Raw genomic sequence first — 13435 nt, forward strand, 5'->3', positions numbered from 1 at the left:
TCGTCCCGTTGGGACCGTGATGCGCTCGGGGACAGCTCCGTGCCCCTGCGCTCGGGAAGTGTAGTAATTACATATCCTCGGAACAGAGAGAGACATAGTTCTCCCAGGAAAATCCTGGGAAGCTGTATAGAAGCTGTAGGAAACTTAGAAGAAAGAATTTAAACAATTATTATCTCTCTTTCTGTAACTATTGTTTATAGATATAGTTCTCTAGAGTGCGCTATTCATAGCTCACTAATAGTGTGAGAGCGGATTCCTAAGGGCTAATCAGGTCTTAAGTCCAGCATTGTTTCTATAAGAACTGTAGATTTCTATTAATAAAGTGACTTTTCATGCCTTCTCATGGAGTCTCTGTATCACCTTTACCTGTCCTGACACCCCTACAGTGACAGAGAGGATGAGCAGCGTTGCAGCAGGTGGATGCTGCTGCCATCATCCTTGTCTCCTGCTAATCAACTCAGCTTGGGAGCCCCAGATATTGGCTAATCCCTCAGGTCACACCGAGGTGACAGTGTAGGTGACTGGCTGGACTGGGGAATGAGCCAGCCCTGGTCTTTGGCACAGCATTGAGAGGAACCCAGAAATGTCCAGCTAAAGCCACAGCCTTCCAACCCTATCTTAAGAGGAGCTTTGGTCTCCATAGCATATTAGAGATTCTGGTATGAAAAGCAGTCAGGTATTGTAGTAACACAGAATAAAGCACCAAGCAGATATCATTCATAAGAGATGTGTTAAATGAGCTAATGACATGGCTGAGCAAATTCTTACTACAGTGAGGTATGACAAATATCAGCCAGAAGTGCACAATTCCCAATTCACTATCTATATCCATGTCTGAGAACAGATGGAGGAAAGCCTTTAGCTGATCTAAACTTGGCTCAGCCCACCCTGTTTACTGATGGAGTTTCCATGAGCAGAGAAATTAGAGCGACTGGTTGCGATCACGGGAGAGCCTCAGCCTGCTGATTCACCTTCCATTATCTGCTCAAAACCAACATTTGCAGGTGTCCTCCCCTGCAAAGATGCAGGCTGGGGGTGTGTTAATTATTGAAAAATGAATGCAGATGGAGGAGGGGGTTTACACACAGTGATAAAGGAGATGTTTGGAAATGCTCTCCCGGGGCCTGACTCGCACGGAGTTTGCAGTGATTACTGGCTGAGCACTCCGAGCAGTCAGGAGGAGAGCTGGCAAGCTGAGCAGAAACCTTTGTAAAGTGCTAATAAGGACCCAAACAATTCCCATTAGGGAACTGCAGAGCCATCTGCACTCTAGCATCAGGCTGCCTATGGCATCCACAGCAAGGCTTGTATGTCTTGGCTTGATATTTTGGAATCCAGCACCAGAGAGGCTAAGTCATATGACAGGGTTATTTGCATCATTATGCTGCTGGATTCCCAGAGAAGTTTGCAGTAAGAGGAGGGGTTTAAACAAGTGGAACTGAAGCAGAAACAAAGGACTGTAGTGCCTCTGCATGTCCCTTGTCACCAAGTGCACGTGGTGGGCAGAGTGGGAGGAGGGTGGCAGGCAGTACTGTACAGAACTTTAGGCTAACAGAGCACACTCACAAAAACTGCAACATCAGTACAAAACGGGCTCTTTTGCAACACAAAAACAAGCTAAGACAGCTGAAATCCTGCATCACAGCTCGGTTAGAAGCCTGGTGTTCCAGGCTGGTGATGTGCAAGGCAAGCCCCGCACCATTATCTCCCCCGAGGGTTTGACAGAACCGCTGGTTTGCGCCGGGCTAGGGAGCAGCGTACCCAGCCAGGCAGTGATGGATTCCCTGTGAATTCCTGCCTGCAGGCACTGTAAACTTGGGTGTTGGCACTCCAGAAGTGACCTCTAGTGAGCAGAGCAGCTGTTGAGGAAGCAGTTCCAAACCAACCCAGGGGAAAATATTGTGGTTCCAGATTGAGCTTTTTCAAGGAGCTGAGCTGCTACTGCTCAAAATAAAGTCAGAGTACGGCACAGTGTCCCATTTTCAAAAGTCTATACAGAAATATAAGAAAAAATAGAAATTTTACAGAAAAATAAGTCTATATAGAAAAATAATATATAGAAAAATAATTTTTTATGTATTCCAAGAGAAATTATTGATGGCTCATAAGGCCCAGGTGTTGCTCCCAGTCAGACAAGGAGTATAACAAGGAAGGCAAGTTACAGAAGAAAACTCAAGAAAGTTTTTGGTATCTCTATGAAATCAAAGCTATTTTCACAGTAAAAAATAGCCAAGGAATCTTAAATTCTATTTTGACAACCTTCCAAAGCTCAGGACTTGCCAGGTGCATGCTCCTGTGGGAATCTGTAATCTCTTTTAAGCAAGAGCACCGAATTCCATGGGAAGCAGGGTCCCCACATCTGGAAACAGGAAGGAAAAACACAGCAAGCAGATTTTCAAACAAGGAGGTGATCACTGAATGAGAGCACTGGAAGGGATACTGAGAGGTCATCTAACTCCAGCCCTGTGAAAGCATCTCTGTCTCATCTGTTTTACCTCTTAAAGACCTCCCCAGTGCAGACACCACAGTCTATCCAGGAAAGATGTTCTTTTCTCATGATTCACTATTTTGCCTGTAGGAAGTTTCCCCTAATGGTAAAGCTGGATCTCTCTCACCATAATTTACATGTACTTCTCATCCTACCCAACAGTGACACAAAAACCCCCATTTGTTCCTCTCACTCGTGCAACAGCCTTTTAGATGCATGAAGATTTCTCATGTCACTTTTCCCATTCCCCAGACCTAAAATTCCATTTCTTCTTGTCTGTCCTCCTAGTTTATATTGGGTGAGGCTCTGTTGATTCATGGTGCTCCCCTTTGGTGGCTCCCACTTTAACCCAAGTCTTTCCTGAATTTCTCTCTGCAGGAACAGCATACAGTGTGATCCCAGCTGAGGCCTTACCAGTGCAATGCAGAATGGAAGGAGCACTTGGTGTGCTCTGCAATCATCCCTCCTGTTTATACATTTTAGTGTGACATTCTCAGTGACAAAGGATTTTTTGTTGCTGTTTTTTGCTTCAATTTGTAAAAGTCAAGACCACAACATGAAACCAAACTGAAGCCCCTGAGATGCTCTCCATTAACAGGAACTCTTTTCTCCTGTGTACAAGTGTTTCTGTTAAAGGTCACTGTATTTGAATTGACATCTGCTGTAAGAAACTGAATTGGGATCTTGATGAGTTATACTCTTGTTTTCTCATGCTCACACTTACTGGGACAGCTAAACCCGTTTTTTTTTTTAATGTAAAAATAATCTGTATACAAATGAGCAGCTAAGAACTTCCAAAAGAAGAACTGTTTTCAGAAGAATATGAAGGACTAGTCTAGTCTACAGAGGCTTTAAAATTTGCTGTTTTCTGTCCAGTTGTTCTGGAGCACTGACTTCCTAAGCAAGAGCACCAGTGTTCAATCTGTGGTTCCAACGCAAGGCAGAAGTCACCAAGCACCCAGCATTCTCCTGGTGCAAGTGATTATTCACTGCACAGGCATCTGAATAGCTGCAATATTTATGAAATGATGTATTCACCCTCTGAACACACGTGCACACCCTAATCCTGACTGATGTTGTGTGCTGAGCTGGGAGCTGAGTTTCAAATGAATTGCTGGTGTTGTTTGGTTGCAAGGAAACAAATACAAGTCTAATTCACTTCAAAAAAAAAACCTACCTCTTGGTGCACTAAGTAGAAACTTCTGTTGGTAAAAACTTCTGCAGTTAAAAAGGAAAATAAAAAGGCAGCCCGTCACAGCCAGTGAGTTTTGATCATGGAGGTAAATGTTTCTAACTCTTCATGCTGAAAAAATAAGTGTTCTGATAGCAACTAATAAGGAAGGTTTCTCTGGGGCTCCATGCAAATCTGCTGAGTGTTCAGTACAGACTTCAGCATTTGGAACTATTTTAAGAATAAGAGAAGTTCTGGGTCTGTGCATATCCACTGCAGACAATTTTACTGCTCACAGGTTTTGCCAAGCAGTAAAATGTAAAGTTGCAGCTTTGGGTTTGCTGCTATGACTCAGGACTGTGGGCATATGAGAAGCTGATGAGAAACACACAACTCTCACTTCACTATACTGTAAAGCTTTAAGTGGAATTAACACAAACCAAAGGCTACACAAGTGCAGAAAACTCCCTCCCAAAATGGTAAATTATGCCAAGGCTGGGAAGAGTAGCCCAGCTGAGTTTCACTCCATGCTTTAGGAATAACAGTTCAAGTGTGTAAAGAGGTGTGAGATCCTCCAAAGCAGCAAGACAAGTGTTTGTCAAGGAAGAAAATATAGATATTCAAGAACATCATACCCAGATGAAGTACTACTAGACTGCTGGCCTACAATTAACACACCAACAAAAAAAATCACAGGTACAGCATTTCCTTGTACTCAGACAGTCCCCAAGAAGGACCAAAGGGAATGGATTCAAATGTGCCTTGGTGAAATGTAATGGCAACTCCTGCAAGGTCATTATTGAGACCCTTCATTGGTTCTTCACCCAATTTGGACTATAGAAGTTCCTCACAAGAGCTGCCTGTAAAGCTGAGATTGGTTTGCTCCACAGAGCATGCATCAAGGTCTAAAAGGCATGTTTACTATTTGGAGTTTGGATTAGGGAGAGCCTGAGCTATGTTTACTATGCTTGTTTATAAAACAACAGCTTTTTACTCCTTTAAGGAAATGTACAGAGCAGCTCCCCTGTGGTGCTGTTGTGGAAATAATTGACAGTCTCTTCCAAACAGATTTGGAAGTTTCCTTCAAACTCTTAACCATGGTCAGGTTCTCTTTAGCCATGTTGTCCTGGTTGAGAAGCTTATTGTTTATTAGAGCTACTGGAACTGTTCTTTGACAAGCTATAAAAAAGACTCTACCTATGTTCAATCCAAATTCATCACTGTTTAGAGAAGTACTAATAAAAAGGGAAAAGTAAATCAATGAAGTCACTTTATTGATCTTGAGAATGTGGAACTACTATTAATAAAACATGTTGATGTTGTTTTATGGATAGGTCAAAGTCCTGCTAAGGGTGTGTTTGTCATCCTGATTTTTGTGCCGTTTCATCAACAAAGTATTTGCTCTTGCAGTATTGTAGTTATTCATCTCCTGTTTTCCTCCCCCACAGCCAGAACATCTGCTAAATGTTTCTGAATCCGAGCTTGTTGGGCTAGGGCCCGTTGCTTTTCCATATTTATGAACTGTGTGGTACACTGGCACTCATTCAGCAGCCTGCTTCCCCAGGCTCATGCACAATGACATCAGCTGCTGTGGGTTTGTGTGCAGGAGATCCACATGTGCAGGGCTCACACAGGGGGCTGCAAAAATCCTCTGGCCTCCAGAAGCACTCAAACTCCACTGCTGCCCGGGAATAAAACTATCAACTAATGTTTGAGCCATGCAGGGATGAGGAAGAGGAGCTAGAGGTATTTATGGTGTCACCTGGAATTGTAATGAAGAGTAATGGGCTAAAATTGAATGGAAAGAGTTCTATCTGACTCCAGAAATATCATCCAAATATTTTTCAGTTTGGTCAAAGAGGCCAACTAAACAAAAGCTACTATGCTTGTGTTAGTTGTAACAGGCAGGACAAGGCAGAACACAGGAGTGGTTCTGGGGATAAAGGAGCACATAATTAATTTCTGACTTCTGTTTTTGCTCTGTAGTAGCCCAGCCTGTCATGCCAACACTCACACAGGCACAGCTTTATGCTCTTTACACACGGAGGGGAGGGTGCTGTGCCATTCTCGTGCCCCCACGTGACTCCCATCACACCAAGAGAAGCTGTGCTCACAAACTGCCCTTGTGTGCCTGGGCTCAGTGACCTGTCCCTGCTCCCCTCCCAGCCGCTCTGCAAACTGTGCCTTTCCAAAGTCAAGGATGCAGGATTTTCAAACCTCGTGAGAAACAAGGGATCCCCATCTCCTCTCGACTGTGAGGGCTCTGAGGATCATTTGTCTGCCCAAATGCATGCCAGCAACAGACCACAAGCACAATCACAGCCTAATAGTCTTAATGAGATTACAGCTAGAGATGCCCCAGTGCTGCTGGCTGATTAAGGAACAGAACAAGCACCAAATTCATCTGGAGAAAAAGAAATCTCCTTGCCTTTCAACCTGCAGGTTGATCAGGATTTCAGATCTATGGTGCAAAACCTTTGATTTCTTTTCCCTTGTAATTCCTTACGATTGGTTGTTTTTTTTTTGTTGTTGTTGTTGTTTTTTTTTTTGCAATGCCTTACTTTCTTTACAAAGCAGTGTATTCATTTCACAGATGACTAAGTTACATTAATATTTTTCAGGGCATGATTTAAAACTGATGATCACACTGCTCAGTAACATGAGTACATTTATAGATGCCTATTGTTAGCCATGGTAGATTGATCTCACCCATGGTTACTGTCTGTATGCTTGGCTATGACACCCATGTGCTAGGGGAACGTGGTGGATCTTTGCCAGTATAATAATTCCTTTTATCAGCAGTTTATCTGGAGCATCTGTTTGTCTCATCAGAATGAAACTGCTTGTAACTCTATCCTCCACAGGGCAAATACTCTGTCTGCACCTGTTCAAGCATTTGATTTACTTACTGCTTCAATTCTTAATCTCAATGAAAACAAGTAAGTCAGCTTGTACAACAAAGGCTGGAACCATGAATTAAATGGAAAAGCTGGTATAGGAGCATATCAGCTGGCTAGAGCACAAACCTGGTATTAAGGTAGGATTGTGCAGTGCTCACTGCAAACTGCAGATCTCATCGAGCTTCCTGCAAGAAACCTGCTGCTGGTAATGGCAAGGCTGCAGCTCCTGCAGGAATTCATGCCTAGGACAAAAAGCCAGTAGCAGTGCATTCACGGATTTTGCAAGAAGCCTAGAGCTAGCACAAAAGAAAATTCCTCCCCTCAGACACGAGAAACACTGGAATTTCCTAGCCAATGACAAAAAATAAACAACATTTGCAGCAGAAGGTAGGAGAGGCTGGCTGGGTGGGTACTCACCGGGAATGACCTTCTTCTCACACGAGTCAACTCCTCCCCGACAGGTGCTCCCAGCTCCCCGCCTCTGCAGGGGCAGACACCCAAGTGAGAGCCCCCGTCACTGCCCTGCCCTGCCTCACACGGCTTCTCTTTGCAGCAGCAATTTTCTCCTTCTCCAGGCTGTGAGGTAAAGCCAAAATTTAAAAGAAATGGGATCTCGGATGCGAATCTCCTTGTGTGAGCCTTTGCCAGAGCATCTCGCCGAGCCTCGAGGAGGCTGAGTGATGATGGCTCTGGCTGCCAAGTCGTCACGGTTGCCACAGCAACGGAGCAGTGGTCCCCTGTGGCTGGCTAAGGGAGTGGCAATGGGAGCACCGAAGGGATGCACTGCCTCCTCCTTCCAGGATTCCTCTGGCCTGGGTAATCCACCCATTTCTTTAAAAAGGCTGTTTTATGCAGAAGGTGTTTCCCTCACACCCCCCCTCCCACCTTGGTTACTCCACTCACAGAGCTCCACAGCATCTTTAATCTTGTTTCTGTGCTGGAGGAAAGTTGGCATAACCCCGAGAGAGCTGCTGGCTTCCCCTGAGAAATACCATGGCTTGTGGAAAGAGGAGAAAAGAAACCTTGTTCTGGTGAATATCTGAGCAGGAGCACACGCTCCCCAGTGTTTGAAGAAGTGCCGGGACAGTGTGATATAATCTTGTCTCTGTGAGCAGGTGAATGAGCAGTTGAGAGAGCAGGAGGGGATTTCTCTGCCAAGTGTTTCTCTGCCAACACGGCCGAGCACAAGTGTGTCTGTGAGGCCCTGTTACAGCAACGGGGAAGCTCAGGGCCGGCAGGATTCCTTTGTTCCTGTCCCCTCAACTGAAAAGTCTTGGTGCTGTCATTTCTGAGCCATAATATTGCTGTTTTCTACTTATTTTTATTATAACATTGACATAAACATTAGCAGTAATGTTAGGCAGGACAGTCCACCCCTGTGCAGATCTGCAGACTCTGGGCTGTAGTCAGAAAAGCAGCCAAGGCTTCAGAAGCAGGCGTTATTTTGCTGGACAATGAACAATTCAGCCTTGTTTTGGAAAGCAACTCCTTGGATAGTTAAATAATACCACTTGTTTATGAGACAGACTATTTATCTCATCTTCTCTATAAAATGTTGCTAACGGTTCTTTGTTGCTTTTCTGATTATTCTCTCTTAAAGCCAAGTGCTTCTTTTAAGGTGATGGGTTTCCTCTCTCAGGGCACCAGTAACAAACACAGCTCTGTGTGCGCGTAGGTGGTGTGGACAAAAACAAACACACAGAAGTAAAACCCACACATTTGCTTTCTTAACTGACTCTCCTGTCCTCACTTTCAACCCAGGCTGTTTGGGCAATCTGTGACAGGACTCATCCCAATTTGCTAGGTAGGGACCGGCCTCCAGGTGCCAAAATCCAGATGTTAAAGATCCCCTCATGACAAGGGGTTAAGTAACTTTTTGCTCCACTACAATTTTTACAATCAGCAGAGATGGGACTAGTTAAGAACAGCAGTATCAGCCAGAAGGGCTGATTATAATCTAGTTCAATTCTAGAAAGAATTGAACTAGATTATACAAGCTGTGAGCAGGCAAAAAAAAATCTCACGTGTTAAAAGAAGTAAAAATTCTAATCTTTTCACTTATCTTTGCCTCTGACTTCAGACTGAGTTTTCCAGCTTTCCTCCAACATACTGTGAGATTAAAATTTAATTTGATTTAGAAAAAATGTTTCAATTTCTGCTGTGTTTATAGGATTCTTAAATGTGGGACTTGGAGAACATCACCAAACACGGTGATGGCCATGACAACACCACTGGGCTTGGCAGTGCAGAATATCTCTGTGGAGTAAGAAAGTCCATCTAGGCCCAGCCTAAGGGAGTCTGGAGCCTTCTGATTACAGGTGCTGGATTTATCAGCATTACCCCCACACACAGACACCCTCCCTGCACACTGCCTTGTTCAAAATCAGTTATTAGTTCCCCCAGACTTAGGAGCATCCAGTTCCACACAGGTGTGAGGTTACTAAACATATGAAGGCATCTTCTAGAAATCCAAGTTATCACGGGCATTTTATGCCTGTTTCCTCAGTAACCTTAAATGAGAATGCAGCAAGATAGAAACTGAGCTGAACACTTGGTCTCACATAGGAAAGTGGTGCTTGGTACATATAATTAAATAAATCTGTTTTGCTGACACTCCCTCCCCCACCCTTTCAGCTATTTTTATGCTTGGCTTAGTGGAAAAGACTTGGTTCCTGGTGTGAAGCATGAAGCCATTCAAAATGAAGCTGTCCCCTGAAGAAGACAATCGTGAGAAGGAATAATGCTGGGCTCTCAGGGAGTAGGAAAGCAGCAGAGGAATGCAGGGGAGAGGAGGTGGCTGGGCTTGGCCTGCAGCACTGAGAAGTCTTTTCCATTTGCAGCTCTCTCCTCCTGCAGTCAGAGCTGTTTCATGGCATCACGAGGGCTGCTGTAGCATTACTCAGGGAAGAGGGTATAAAAATGACAGCAGCTAATAAGCACCCATTTCTCATCAGTGGCCTCATAAGGCTAATTGCACAAACAGAACGTTTCGGAGGCTAACGGGCTGGAAATGACATTCTGTCTGCTGGATCCCAACCAGCACAGAGAAACTGCCTCCCTGAGCCTGGACACTCACAAAGGGAGGGTTAGCCCTGAAAGTGTGTCCACAGGAGGACAGAGACTTCAGAAACTGAGCTGGAGTGCTAAAGACACAGCACAGTCATTCTTCCTGGTGATCAGGAGCAGAAACATTGAATGTTCCTTTGTCCAAAAATGTCCAGACCACATTCCTGGTTCTGAAGTTCCCTCACAGAAAGGAAGGCTTTGTCTGGAGCTCGCGACTGAGGACAGCAAAAAGACTTAAAAAAACCTGAAAAAAAACCAATCCAAGCTTGGTGGAGCAGGGTGGAAACACACCTTGAGGCCTTGGTTCAGGGGAGGCATTCATGCTTCCCAGAGGAGAGGCTGGCTGATGGGAAGGACAGACACAGGACAGAGCTGTGTGTGGTCCCAGAGCAGCATAAAGGCAGGGAGTGTGTGTTTGTGTGTGTAGGAAGGGAGCTGCTGTAGTGGGAGTGCAGCCCCTGCACGTGAATTATAGATGTCAAAGCTGAAAAAGTGCTTGTTGGCCTGTTCACTTGCCCTTCTTTTGTCTGCTGAAGATCTGAAAAGTTGACTCTTCCACTCATTGCACCAAAGGATCTAATGCAGTATATTTGCTCTAGTGTCATCATCCACTAATTAGATAATTCTGACAAAAAAAAAAACTTGACAAGATTGGTTCTTTCAAACACCCAGGTTCATTTTGCTCTTAGTGTCACTATCCAGGTTTATTTTAAACCCACATTTAAATTTTTTTCTCACTCTGATCTATAGTTAGGCTTGTTAGGAAGTGTCTGTGCTGTTTTTTCTATTTTTAAAATATTGGCCCATGTTTGATGGGTTTTTGCTTGAGATTCTCTGGTGCACTGCTGGTAAAATTAACTCACAACCAGTTTTCAAGGCTATTGGAAAGCTATGACCATATTCAAATGCATTCTGTTCTAAAGGATTTGGATATGCTAGGCTTTATTCCCCAATATTTCCACACCTGATTTTCATGGAGATCCATGCTCCTGTTTGTTTGTACTCCTGCTAACTGCTGCTATGGTCATGCATGTTATTGATGGCTTACTGGAAAGCTCAGCAACTCAGCAATGTTATAACTGCATTATAAATAATTCAATCAACTCTTCCCCACATCTATGTCTCATTTATTAATGGACTTTCTTTCTAGGCAATATTTTCTTCTCTCATCCCCGTCCCAGATATATAAATATATATATATATATATACACTTGGAGGAGGAATTTAATTAGTTTCACCGTCCTTGTGCCAAAACTTCCACTGACTTCAGTCAGAGATTTGCCTGAAGAATGCCTGATTATAGCCTGTAGGAGTTGGCCCTATTTCTGTAGCCCAGAACAGGCTGAAGTGAGTGCACAGAGTGGGCACTGGAGTCCCATGGGGGTTTGAACCCAGAGGCACTGGGAGAGAAGCACCAAAGTGTGGGGTTATGTGGACAAGAAAAAGAAGGTGAAGCACACAGAGGGGAGCCAGGCAAACTGATTGAGGATTCTGTTACACAAGAGCAGGGAAAAAGGAAGGTTTTACACTATTAATTCATGTTAAACTGCATTTGTTTGTTTGTTTGTTTGGTTTGGTTTGGTTTAACTTTTCAAATAACAGAAGAGTGGATTTTCTCTTTCTCCCCCATATCTGTCATCAGACAGCTGTGCAAATATTTTAGCATGTGATTGTGGAAGCACAACACTGCAAACTTCTGCATTGTGCCAAGAGAAAAGTACAGGAAAACAAAAGGCAAAAGCCTGGGGTAGATCTGGCTGCCAGGATCTTCTGTCCCCAGAGGAACCAGAGAGAGGAAAAGGGAGAGAAAAAGGAGAACTGTGATAGCTTTCACTGCTGACAGTGACAGTATCCCAGGTCAGAAGGAAACACAGACTGGAAGGAGGGAAGCAAAGGTATCAGAGCAATTAGCAGTCATAAAACCACATCTTTTTTTTTTTTTTTTTTTTTCGGCTTTATCTGCATCACCAGCTGCTTGTATTGTACCTGCCCTAAGAGACTGAGTTCTCAGGTTGCAGGTAGATTGAAAACCCAACTTACACAGTGCAGTAAATCAGTCTTTTAATTTAGGAAATCAGACCTACATGCCTGGTTTGTGGTTATACTGGCCTGGCATAAAAGAGGACTTTCCCAGCAGCTTGAGGGGTTCATCAGCAAAGCAGTGATTCAGGCCAGATGACTGAAAGCCCATCTCTTCACAAGTTCCCTCAGGAGTTTATGCTGCACAAGTGTGGGCAGTGGGTGATAACACAAACCTAAATATGCCACAGCCAGGAATCAAGCTGACTGATTCTCTGCCAAAGAATCCTATCTTCTTACTGTAGGGGAATGAATTAATCCATTAAAAAATTAGCTATCACTTGCAACATTCTCAGTGGCTTGCCAGGCTCATTTCAGTGATTGCTCTACATCAAATGACAGCACATCTTCATCTTTCACTGCTTAAGTGAAAACAATGGGTCACTGTGTAATGAGACTCCATCTCCCACCCCATCCTTCTTGTGAGAAGTCAAAGCAGCAAGACTCATTCCTGAAGCTGGTCATCATTCTGTGCCCTGAAACACAGAGCTGGGGATACTTCTCTCTTTTTTTTCCCTTTCTTTTAGGCCCATAAAACTGCCAAAGTTACTCAAACAAACAAGAAACTCTTGGCTGTGCTGCATGTAATCTCCCATCCCAGGGAATTCAACAGGTGGTTATTAAAACTGTAATAACACCCACACTGTGAGAACATTTAAACCCTAAAGGAAGAAATTCTTCCTCCATCAAAGAGAACAAAATCATTTACTGGTTTCAGGAAGTCTTCATACTCTAGCTTCCTCTAACCATTTGCATTCCACTTCCATTTAATTACCTGAATGATTAATTAACATCTATCAGCTAATGTGTTGCACAGTGCTTCAAATAAGTAACGCACAGTGTAAATCCTTGCTAGGAATTGTTAATTAGGCTACTATTTATGCCACTGTTGTTCTGGGCTCTTCCTATTGCTTTTCACACTCACTTTCATAGGCAGTGGTCAGCCCTGCCTACCAGGGCTGTTATTTCCAGCCCAAGTTATGGAGTCAGCACCACCATCCTCCTGGAGCTGTTGCAGGAATATGTAGCTTTTCTGGCATTGTCACATGTACTTTTATGGGACCTGAGTCCCCAGCAAAGACCTTGCATCCTATTATCCACTTTAATAGCATTTTTACCTCACAGGTACCACTTAATAGCATTTTTACCTCACAGGTACCATTTTTACCTCCCCTGCCCAGGAATGCACAGAGGTGAGGATGGAGGCTCCCTTCACTCAGCGTGACAGCACAAAACAAGGGTGGGTACAGCTCCTCCCTACAGCACACCAGCTTTCCAAACAAGCCCTGGAAATATCTGCAGCTCCATCCTTCCTTTAGGAAGCCTCAGCAGGGTTCTCCTGATGCCATAGGGGCTGAGCACAGATTCCAGCAGAGTCCTGGCCAGTGTGGCCTCTCAGGGCAGAGCAGAGGTTTGTCTGTAACAGAAATCCCACCCACCTCCACATGGCTCTCCTATAACTCTGGGCATTTACAATCAGGTGTACAAGTGGATTTGGGTGTCTCTGTCTTGAGAGACCAGAGACATGACTTTTAAAACCAGGACATATCTCTGCAATTGAAAGCAGTTGTCTCTGTAGTTATTGCCTCTGCAGATCCTGTGAGATAAGCACACAAAATACTGCATTACTTTTGTTTTCCTTTAACTGTCAGCCATACAAATTCTGCTTTATAATTGAGCATCAAGTCAAGTTCTTTCCTTCTTACTCATAAGTAACGTTCAACAAGCCAA

At 44.0% G+C, this 13435-nt stretch overlaps 1 protein-coding gene across 2 annotated transcripts in view; it reads right to left on the reverse strand.

Moving 5' to 3' along the window:
• The window catches only part of MICAL3 (microtubule associated monooxygenase, calponin and LIM domain containing 3), a 157112-nt gene extending 149865 nt beyond the window's left edge, over positions 1 to 7247 (reverse strand). The window contains exon 1 of one of the 2 annotated variants that reach the window (XM_031060507.1): positions 6977 to 7247. The gene's annotated coding sequence lies outside the window, so the exon portion shown is untranslated. The remainder of the gene's footprint in view (positions 1 to 6976) is intronic. The other variant, XM_031060508.1, reaches the window with a different exon arrangement.
• Positions 7248 to 13435: the final 6188 nt, after the last annotated feature.

This window comes from Geospiza fortis, unplaced genomic scaffold (assembly GCF_000277835.1).
Source record: "Geospiza fortis unplaced genomic scaffold, GeoFor_1.0 scaffold13, whole genome shotgun sequence".
Classification (NCBI taxonomy): domain Eukaryota; kingdom Metazoa; phylum Chordata; class Aves; order Passeriformes; family Thraupidae; genus Geospiza; species Geospiza fortis.